This window comes from Nicotiana tabacum, chromosome 6, assembly GCF_000715075.1.
Source record: "Nicotiana tabacum cultivar K326 chromosome 6, ASM71507v2, whole genome shotgun sequence".
Taxonomy (NCBI): Eukaryota; Viridiplantae; Streptophyta; class Magnoliopsida; order Solanales; family Solanaceae; genus Nicotiana; species Nicotiana tabacum.
In genome coordinates, this window is record NC_134085.1 from 142,294,289 (window position 1) to 142,305,517 (window position 11,229).

At 39.6% G+C, this 11,229-nt stretch overlaps 1 long non-coding RNA gene across 1 annotated transcript; it reads left to right on the plus strand.

The window, feature by feature from the left end:
- Window positions 1-7,863: 7,863 nt before the first annotated feature.
- Window positions 7,864-10,772, plus strand: LOC107767626 (uncharacterized). Its single transcript, XR_001643950.2, has 2 exons — window positions 7,864-8,203; window positions 8,762-10,772. It is a non-coding gene; the product is annotated as an uncharacterized LOC107767626 (long non-coding RNA).
- The last annotated feature ends 457 nt before the right edge of the window (window positions 10,773-11,229 follow it).

An 11,229-nucleotide genomic window follows, 5' to 3' on the forward strand; every position in this document is an offset into this window, starting at 1 on the left:
TCGTGCGACATTTATTCAGCTTGAAGCATATATCTTATGTTCTTTTGCATCTACTCATGTATGGAATTGTGCACTACACCAATTGTTTGTGATATCGTAAAAGCGTTATAAGAGAACCAGGGTTGCTCAACCATTGTTACCACATGTCGATCAGAATTGAGGATATGGAAGTGCAAAGAGATCTTTCAGTTGTGCGCATGGAGGTGCAACAGATCTTGACATCTGGTTGATGAGTACAATCTTAAAAAGGTTTAATTAGTTGCCTAATTATCACATGTGGATGTAGATCTAAAAATAATTGGTCGTATTAGAGGTTGTGTGTTTCGTATGGGATTTCTATTTAGCGAATGGTATTTACTAGCAAACCGAGACACTGGAGGAAGTGAGTTTAACTGTCATGAGGATGACAAATGCCAAGTAAATGGCTTTAGGTTTCTTATGATTGGTTTTGTACGAGCGATGAGGGTTAGTATTATGGATCGTCGAAAATGTGTACTATGATTTCGCACCAAGTTAGGGGAGTCCACTATCAACGATCAGATTGCAGGGTCATGTGTTATACCCATTTTTGGCCTGAGATGTATTTATGTGGTATTGAAAGGTTTTCCAAAACTTGTATATGATCAAGAGCTGAGATTTGAACGGGATGATGATGAGACTTGAGATATTCCCGTGTCCTTAGTAATTCTACGTTTCAGTATCAGCGGGGTCATGGAAACATATTCAGTATACTCGTAGTGCTAATGTTAATCACAATACTCGCGATGGGCAGTCATTTTTTCATGTACCAGTGGCATGGAATTTCCTGCAATGGTTATTTAAGTTATCTGGTACGAACCCAATATGAGACCAAGTTTATCGATCTAGCTCGCCATGCTCTTGTCATACTCCCCATCGAGAGAGAGGGGGTGAGGAGGTTTATTGATGGTCTTATTCAGCCGATTTGTCTTCAGATGGCCAAGGAGGCCGGGAGTGAGATCACTTTCTAGGAGGCGGCCAATGTGCCCCACAGAGTTGAGATGGTTCTGTCATAGGGAGGTGGTCATGGGCTGGATAAGAGGCCCCGTAATTCAGGCAGATTTAGTGGTATCGCGTTTGGAGGTAGAGATTCATATGGTAGAGGCCATCCTCCTAGGCCCTTTCATCCAGGTCTCCCATTGCACTTCAGGTGGTCGTGGTTCTCAGACGCATTATTTTGATCAGCAGCCTTATAGTGCACCACCAGCTCCCATCAGTGCACCGCTGCTTCAGAGTTTATGAGGTGGTCATTTAGGTCGACAGGGCCAACACTCTCAGCAACCGAGGGCTTGTTACACTTGTGGTGATCTGGGTCACATTGCTAGGTTTTGGCCTCGAGCACCGGGTAGCTTTCAGCATCAAGGTTCTCGTGCTATAGTACAGGCACCAGGTGTTCCACAGCCCGCCCAGCCAGTTAGAGGTGGGGGTAGAGGTGCTAGAGGTAGAGGTAGAGGTCCTAGAGGTGGAGCTCAGTCCGCTAGAGGTGGAGGCCAGCCAGCAGCAGGCCGTCCCAGAGAGGTAGTTCAGGGTGGTGGGGCCCAGCCCCGATGTTACGCCCTTCCAACTAGGCCCGAGGCTGAGGCTTCAGATGTAGTCATTATAGGTACCATTCTGGTTCGTGATAGAGATGCTTCAGTGCTATTTGATCCAGGGTCTACGTATTCGTATGTGTCATCTTATTTTGTACCGTACCTGGTCATGCCTAGTGATTCATTGAGTATTCATATTTATGTGTCTACACCGGTGGGTGATTCTATTGTGGTCAATCGAGTCCATCGTTCTTGTATTGTGGTAATTTGGGGTCTTGAGACTCGTGTGGATTTGTTGCTTCTAAACATGGTCGATTTCGATGTTATATTGGGGATGGAGTGGTTATCACCTTACCACGCTATCTTGGACTATCATACCAAGACTGTGACCTTAGCCTTACCGAATTTGCCCTATTTAGAGTGGAGAGGGACTCCTGGTCATTCTACCCGCAATATTATCTCGTATGTGAAGGCTCGGCGTATGGTCGAGAAGGGGTGTTTGGCCTATTTGGCGTATGTTTGTAATTCTAGTGTTGAGGTTCCCTCTATTGATTTTGTGCCTGTTGTTCGCAAGTTTCCTGAGGTATTCCCTTCAGACCTGCCGGGGATGCCACCTAACAGGGATATTGACTTCTGCATTGATTTGGCTCCGGGCACTCAGCCCATTTCTATTTCGCCGTATCGCATGGCCCCGCCAAAGATGAAAGAGTTGAAGGAGCAGTTGCAGGACATGCTTGAGAAGGGTTTCATTAGACCCAGTGTTTCGCCGTGGGGTGCGCCGGTGTTGTTTGTTAAGAAAAAGGATGGTTCGATGAGAATATGCATTGATTACCGGCAATTGAACAAGGTTACAATCAAGAATAAGTATCCAGTGCCGAGGATTGATGATTTGTTCGATCAGCTTCATGGTGTGTCGGTATCTATCATTTCGGACCGAGGTACGCAATTTACCTCACATTTCTGGAGGACAGTTCAGCGAGATTTAGGCACCCAGGTTAAGTTGAGTACAACATTTCATCCTCAGACGGATGGGCAGTCCGAGCGAACTATTCAGATATTGGAGGATATGCTCCAAGCTTGTGTTATTGACTTTGGAGGTTCGTGGGATAAGTTTTTACCTTTAGCAGAGTTTGCCTACAACAACAGTTACTAGTCGAGTATCCAGATGGCTCCTTTTGAGGATTCATATGGTAGGCGGTATCGATCTCCGGTTGGATAGTTTGAGCAGGGAGAGGTTCGGTTGTTGGGTACGGATCTGGTTCAGGAGGCCTTGGACAAGATCAGGATCATTCAGGATAGACTGCGTATAGCTCAGTCCAGGCAAAAGAGCTATGCAGATCGCAAGGTTCGAGATGTGGCTTTTATGGTTGGTGAGCGAGTATTGCTCCGAGTGTCACCTATGAAGGGTGTGATAAGATTTGAGAAAAGGGGCAAGCTTAGCCCTAGGTTCATTGGTCCGTTTGAGATTCTTGATCGAGTGGGAGAGGTGGCTTATAGACTTGCATTGCTGCCGAGCTTATCAGCCGTGCATCCAGTTTTTCATGTGTCCATGCTTCGTAGGTATCACGGCGATCCATCCCACGTGTTAGATTTCAGCACTATCCAGTTGGACAAGGACTTATCCTATGAGGAAGAGCCGGTAGCTATTCTAGACCGGCAGGTTCGTCAGTTGAGATCCAAGAGTTTCCCTTTTGTTCATGTTCAGTGGAGAGGTCAGCCTCCTGAGGCATCGACCTGGGAGTCTGAGTCCGACATGCGGAGCCGTTATCCTCACCTATTCCCCGACTCAGGTACTTCCTTCTTCTGTCCGTTCGAGGACGAATAGTTGTTTTAGAGGTGGAGAATGTGACGACCCAAAGGGTCATCACTGTTTTTCTTATCCATACTGTGCTTCTGAGGCCTTGAAAACCTCACTTAGAGTTACCTCTATTTGCGTGCTCAGTCCGAAAGCATAAATACAAAAATTTGTGAAAATGCTAAGTTTTGATGTTAAAATGAATAAGTTTGACTTCGGTCAATATTTTGGGTAAACAGACCAGGACCCATGATTTGACGATTCCGGAGGGTTCGTAGGAAAATATGGGACTTGGGCATATGCCCGAAATCGCAATCTGAGGTCCCAAGCCCGAGAAATGAATTTTTTAGTAAAATTATTTTCTGAAAATGTTTAAGGAAATTGGAAATGAAATTTGTTTAGAACGTGTTGGTATCGGGCCCGTATTTTGGTTTCGGCGTCCGGTACAGGTCTTATATATGATTTAAGATGTTTCTATAAAGTTTGGTTAAAATCGGACGTCGTTTGACGTGTTTCGGACTCGAATTGCTAAATTTGATACTTGATGAAGTTGAGAAAAAGTACTTGATTTTGAGGTTTGATTCATTGTTATTGAGGTTATTTTGGCGATTTGATCGCACGGATAAGTTCGTATGATGTTGTTGAGTTAGTCTGTGTGTTTCCTTTAGACCTAGGGTATAAAGGAAGCAAATACACTTGGACTAATAAAAGATATTCCAACAGAACTTTCCTAATTCTAGAACGAATTGATAGGTGTTTTGCCAATGAAGGTTGGATTGAACAGTACCCTAAGGCAACTGTTCAACACCTAGGACCCACTCAGACCACTGTCCTTTAAAAATTCAACTGGAAGGGCCCCAAGTAACAAACCCTCCAAGCCCTTCAGATTTGAAACAATATGGGCTAGCCACCCTTCCTTCCCCAGCATTATCAATAGAGCCTTCTCTGGCCAATCCACCCACCTCCAATCCACTGAAAATTTCAAAAATCTAGCAACCAAATGGAACCAAGAAGTCTTTGGAAACATTTTCCATAAAAAAATAGACTCTTGGCCAGAATCTGTGGCATCCAAAAGTCCCCCAGCTACCAATTCAGTAGTTTCCTTCAAAGCTCGAAACAGACCTGAATAATGAACTGAATCTCATCCTCGGGAATGAGGAAGACTTTTGGAAGCTAAAGTCTAGGATCAATTGGCTAAATGAGGGTGATGCCAACATCAGATTTTTCCACACTTCTACCCTTAATAGAAGGAGGAGAAACAGAATCATATCCCTTAAAGAAGAAAATGGCAACTGGATCAATGACCAAAAAGAGATCTAGTCAACAATTGTTGACTTCTTTACTGAGCTTTACTCAACCTCTCACTCTGAAGTCCCTTGGGCAACCACTCACCACTCCATCATGGAACCTACCCTACACCAAAGCCATAAGGCTTTCATGGACAGGCCCCTTCATTTGAGTGAGACAAAAAAGGTTGTCTTCTCCAGCAAACTCTTTAAATCCCCAGGTCCTGATGGCCTCCACCCTTTCTTCTATCAAAAATACTGGGATATTGTTGGGGACTCTATCTCAGAATTTTGTCAAAAGTGCTTCAGCACAAGCTTCATGGATAACACCATGAACCAAACCCTTTTGTGCCTAATTCCTAAATGTCCACAAGCCTCAATGTTGAAAAACTTTAGACCCATTGGCCTTTGCAATACCATCTACAAAACAGTCACTAAAATCATAGTCAACGGTAAAACCTATCCTACCTCACATCATAGGACCAAGCCAAGATAGCTTCTTAACTAACAGAAGGACCTGTGATAATGCCATCATTGTCCAAGAATACATCAACCATTTCAGAAAAATGAAGGGCAAGAGTGGCAATATGATCCTAAAAATAGACCTAGAGAAGGCCTTTGACAGGCTGAAATGATCTTTTATTAGGGACACTCTAGATGCCTTCAACTTCCCCAAGGGCCTATCGAGGCTCATCATGTCTTGCATAAGTACTTCCTCCATCTCTATCCTTGTCAATGGGGGAAAACTAAACCTTTTAACCCCTTAAGAGGCATCAGACAGGGAGACCCCATATCCCCCTATATATTCATCTTGTGTATGGAAAGGCTTTCTAGATCCATTGACAAGGTAGTCATGCAAAATCAATGGCACCCCATAAGTATAAGTAGGTTTAGACCAAAAATCTCTCACCTCTTCTTTGCAGATGACCTCACTCTCTTTGCCAAAGGTAATATCAAAAACTGCAATACCATCCTCTCTATATTACACAACTTCAATAATCAGTCAGGACAAAAAATAAACCTAACCAAATCCAGAGTCCTATTCTCCTCAAACACCTCCCAAGATACCTCCCAACACCTCACCAACCTCCTGTCCATGAAACCCTCCACCTCTTTTGGAAAATATCTTGGTTTTCCCATCTTCCACAAAAAACAATCATCCTCAGACTTTCAATTTATTATTGACAATATGCAAACCAAGCTGGCTGGCTGGAAAACAAACTACCTCAACATGGCTGGGAGAACAGTTCTGGCCAAAACCACCCTGAGCAGCATCCCAAGCCATGTAATGCAATACATCACCCTTCCCACCAAAATAACCAATCAAATTGATAGAATTCAGAGAAACTTCCTCTAAGGCACCACCCCTGAAAAGAAAAAGCTTCATTTGATTAAGTGGGATATAGTCACTAGAACCAAGCCTGAGGGTGGGCTAGGGCTGCAAAAAGCTAGCTTTAAAAACAAAGCTGCTCTACCAAGCCTGGCATGGAGAGCTTACAAGAATACCAACAGTCTTTGGGATAGAATCCTTATTCACAAACACTGCAACATGTCCAGACCTACACATGTTTTGAGACACCCAGGGAACCATAAATCACCAATTTGGAAGGGTTTACTAAAGGGATGGGAAACCTGTAGTAAAGCCAGTAGATGGGTAGTTAATAAAGGCAATAGGGTCAATTTTCTAAATGATACTTGGATTCCTAATCAGCTAGCCATCAGGCATATGATAGAAGGCCCTTAACCCAGAATGACCTCCAAATCAGGGTTGAAACAATTCATAATATGGGCACTTGGGACACCTCAATTCTGTCAATTACCATCCCCACATCCTAAACCTCCTTAAGTTAGTGTTCATTCCTAGTGAAGCCACTAAAGAGGACAATCTAATATGGGACCTGACAGCCAATGAGCAGTTCTCCAACAACTCTGCCTACTCATTCATAAGCAGGAACACACTAGCTTACTCTCCTGGGGAAGAAGCACATTTCAAGTGGATTTGGAAACTTCAAACCCCCAACAAAATCAAGCATTTTACCTAGCTCCTAACCCACAGAAGACTACCCACCAGGAGCTTTCTACACTCTATTGGAATAAATTGTCCCCTTCATTGCCACTTATGTGGATTTGAACAGGAAGACATTGACCACATCTTCTACCTCTGTCCCAATGCTGCACATTACTAGAATGTCATCCTGTTAAAATCATCGGCTTTCACACACTCCAATCCAGTCCTTAATAGCAGCCTTTGGCAATCAGTATGACCAACCCTTAAAGGTGTGAAGTATAACAACTGCCTCAACTGGGACTATCTCATTTCCTTCAGCCTATGGCACATTTGGCTGACAAGGAATAACAATGTTTTCAATAACAAAAAAGACCTCATCAATGCAAACAACACCATAGCTAAGGCAACAGAGTACCATGTGCTTAATAATAACATCCCAAAAATATGTACCCACCAAATCATGCTTAAATGGATTCCACCACCCAAAGGCTCCTACAAACTGAACACTGATGGAGCAGCAAAGAGCAACCCAGGAATAGGTGGAGCTGGGGGGATTTTCAGAAATCATAATGGAAATTGGATTTTGGGCTACGTGAACAACATACCCCAAACAACAAACACAAGGGCAGAAATTCAAGCCCTTATTAGAGGTCTACAACTAGCTGAACTTAACAACCTAGTTCCGCTAGAAATAGACACTGATTCAGCAGAAACAATCAATATGTTGATAAATGGAAATCTGATTTTTGACCCCCTAATTTGTGAATGCAGATCATCGATCCAAAGGATGGGCAGCGTGGTGGTAAAGCACACATATCGGGAGCAAAACAGAGTAGCTGATGCACTGGCGAAGGAAGCACCAAAAGAAAGTTTTTTGAACAAATCCTTATATTTAGCAGTTCCTCAGGTGTTTGCCAATGATGTATTTTGGACAGACATCTTAGGAACTGAACTACCTAGATCTTTTGTGGGATGTAACCTAACTATAATTATGCAAAATATTGCAATAATGGGGGCCATAAGGTATCCCAGCAACTCCCCAACTATAAACCCCCGTTTAACTAATTAATATAATATCCATCTGACCAAAAAAAGGTGTTCATCTCATATTTCACTCTGTCTAAACTTGACATAACATTCTTTGATTTCCCTTTTACCTATTTTTTTTTTGTTAAATAATTAGATTCCTCATTGGCCTGAAATATTTGTCTTATATGGGGTATATTACTATTATTTAGAAATGGGAGTTGGGGTGTACTAACAGGGGTGTACGAATAGGGGCAACTTAGTAATTATAAATGTCTGTCATGGGCTTTTTGGTACTTTGCTTTTTAATTACTGTCTTTTAAGTTTTCCTCATGTCACTGATACGGTGACACATGTTAGCCTTTTTTCCTCTGCGACACATGTCTTCTATTCCACTTCATTTTGATGTTTCTAATTCTTTCTTGGTTCTTCCGTGCATTATTGCTCTGTAAATTTCCTTTTGCTTTCATTTTTTGTCCTTCCTTAAACAATGGAACAAGGATAGCTAAACAAGACATATATTGCATGCCTGTCTTTACTGGTAAGTTTTCATATGATCTTATTTCTATTTAAATGCACCTTGTTATTGTTAATGAGATTTTAATGGGTATCTGATACTTCCTCTATTATTTTGGAATTTTCGCTTGATTTTCACACTCATGGCGTTAATTGTATCAGATTTGCACACTTATGCACCGAGAGTGTTTGATAATATGCCAAAGCCACTGATTTTCAACTTTTTCTCATTTGCTTGCCTTATGTTAGATTTTTTTTTCTTTCTTTTTAAATATAATTTCTCACAGAAAAATGAGAAGTTGATATTAAAACCTCTGCAAGATAATCTTAAAAGCGCCTGGTATTAGAGATTATTTTTCGTAGTTATAGCTATAAGTTTATCATAGTACATTGACATGTAGTAAGATTTCTCCATGAATTTAGTTGTTTCCTCTGTATTAGCGTTAGGTATTCTGGCTTACGTACCTTTGTGTAACATCAGGTTCATATAAATGACTTTTAGTACTACTGCATTGTGCAAATTCAAAGTATTTGATCATATAAGTGAAATCACTAACTATATTTTATTTTATTTCTTTTTCAGCATATTCTCCACAACATTCTGATCTATCATTTAACAACTCAAATGCTACATTGTTAAGTTCTTATTAGTTGTATCATATAATTTTCATATATGCCATTTGTTGCCATTTGCATTTCCATTAGAATATGTCTACTATCTACGTAACTTTATTTGTGTTAAAAGGAGAATTAAATATACCATATTGTTTTTAGGATTTATATCAACTTACAGATATTAATTTTGTAAAATTGTAAACAACTTGTAATACTTGCAACATGTGTATCCGGAAACGAGGATACTATAGATTTGCTGCGTAGACCTTAAAAGATTGAGGAACATTGAATTGTTAATCGAAATTTGTGACGTCGTGGTAGATATGCACAACTGTCTCTGAGAGAAAATAATTATTTTTGTCCCATCTACCAATTAAAAGAGTTGGATAAAAAAGGGCAAACACCATCAATATTCAAATAATACACTTCCCTGATGTATAAATCGGGGTAGAAGGCTTTGGGTTTGAGATCCGAATTTAATAACAATAGAATACATTCAAGTGGAAGTGGTAGAGATGCGGGCTGAGATGTCAAGCTGAAAAATAGTAAATTTTTCAGGTTATCAAAAGATTTGAGTGGTAAGTTTTAAAAGTTATTTCGATGTTTAAATCATATAAACTAGATTAAACTTTTTGCTATAATGTTGGGGAACTTGAGACTGGTTTGATTATTGACTCCATATTGTGAAGCAAATAAAGAATTTGTCACAGTTCGCCTCTCTTTATTGATGTACTTCAATACTCAGTTACATGCTTCTTATTGTTGGAGAAAGTTTGTTTAGCTAACATTCTATTTTGATTTTATAAGAAATGTGTTAGTCTGGTATAGCGAAGATAAGATCCTTTCTTTATGGCACTTCAAATATGTTATGAAGAGATAAGGAGTCTTTACAGATATATCAAACAACTTTTGCCGTGCATACTTGCCAGACCATAATTGTTAGTATAACAATTGAGAAAGTCAAAGGAAGATGTTACATGTGAAATGCCTTACTTCCATGAGAAAACAAAAAGATTGTAAAGTGGAAGAAAGAAGTATGCATAAAGTTTATGTGAACTGTAACTCTTTAAGTACTACTTTCTATCAATGTATCTCTTCTCACGTTACTGCAACTTTCAGATTTGATAAAGTTATATGTGCCTTTAGCTTTGACCAGATTTTTGTGTTATTCATGTGTTACAGCTTCTCTTTTTTCCTCTAATGCTTGAATTTTTCTTTCTTTTGCCTATGCAGTTTGTTACCTCATTATTTTAATATATTTTTATACAATGGAAAACAAGATTCTTAAGGGGTTTTACACCGTCCATGCATTCTGGGAGCCAAATTACATTAAATTGAAAAATTCTCAAATGCGCTAAAAACTTTGGATCCAAAATTGCACATATAAGTGTTATAGTTTTGTATAGTGAAAAAGGCGAATAACTTGGTAAAGGATTCTCTTTCATTAGGTTGAGTTATAGATAGTTGGTCTGATAAATTCAGGGTTCACACATAGTTATTATAAAGGTTATAATTGCTTAGGGTGCATCAGTTTTCGAGATTGATAAAAATGAGAACTTGGACCAACAATTAAGGCATAATTTATGATCAATAAATATTTGATACATGCCCTTTATAGATTCATAATACACATAGAGTACCATTGCTCGCAGCTGATAAGAATATTGCACTTCAGTCCACTTTTGTTGTTCATAACAAGTTAGAACTTTCTGTTTTTGTAGTAGAAACTCCTTTTCATGTTGTAGTATAGCCTTTTGGTTGCCTACTAACCAGAATTTAATTGTTTGATGTTTGACTAATAGAATTGAGAAAGAAGGGGAAAATCTTAGTGTGCTCAGCTGGACAATGTAACATCTGAGGACTACTTTGCAATCCTTTTGTTTATCTATTTAAGATATAAAACTCAATAGCTTTTCAATAGCATTTCTGAGTTCCTTTCAAGGGCTTTTGCAGAATGTTAAAAAAAAATTATTCAGTACAATTGTTTGCTTATTCTAATAATCCAGCAAATTTTTATTTTTCGAAGCACACATCGATTTTACTGTTGGGCCTTGAGGAGCACGGGCAACCACTACTAGTGTATTTTAGAAACATGCTAAGTCTCTTGGGCCATCTCATTAAGTTCAAAAACAAATGTTCACTCATTTCTTATGTATTGCACATTTCCTTTTAACGTTGTTGATGTTGTGGCACTTAAATTTACAATGTTGAACGCCAGAGGCAAGTAGAGCTAGAAGATTTCTACGGGACTAATCACAAACAATAAAGTCAAAATAATGAATTAAGAAGAAAGTGACAATACAAGTGGTTTCTACTTTTTAAGTCTACTTATTTTTAGTTATTTATGAATTTTTATCTTTTGTGATTTTTGTAAAACTTATTTTCATAAATAACGTTAGGCAGATCTATTATGTGATGAGTTTCTACATGAAAGTA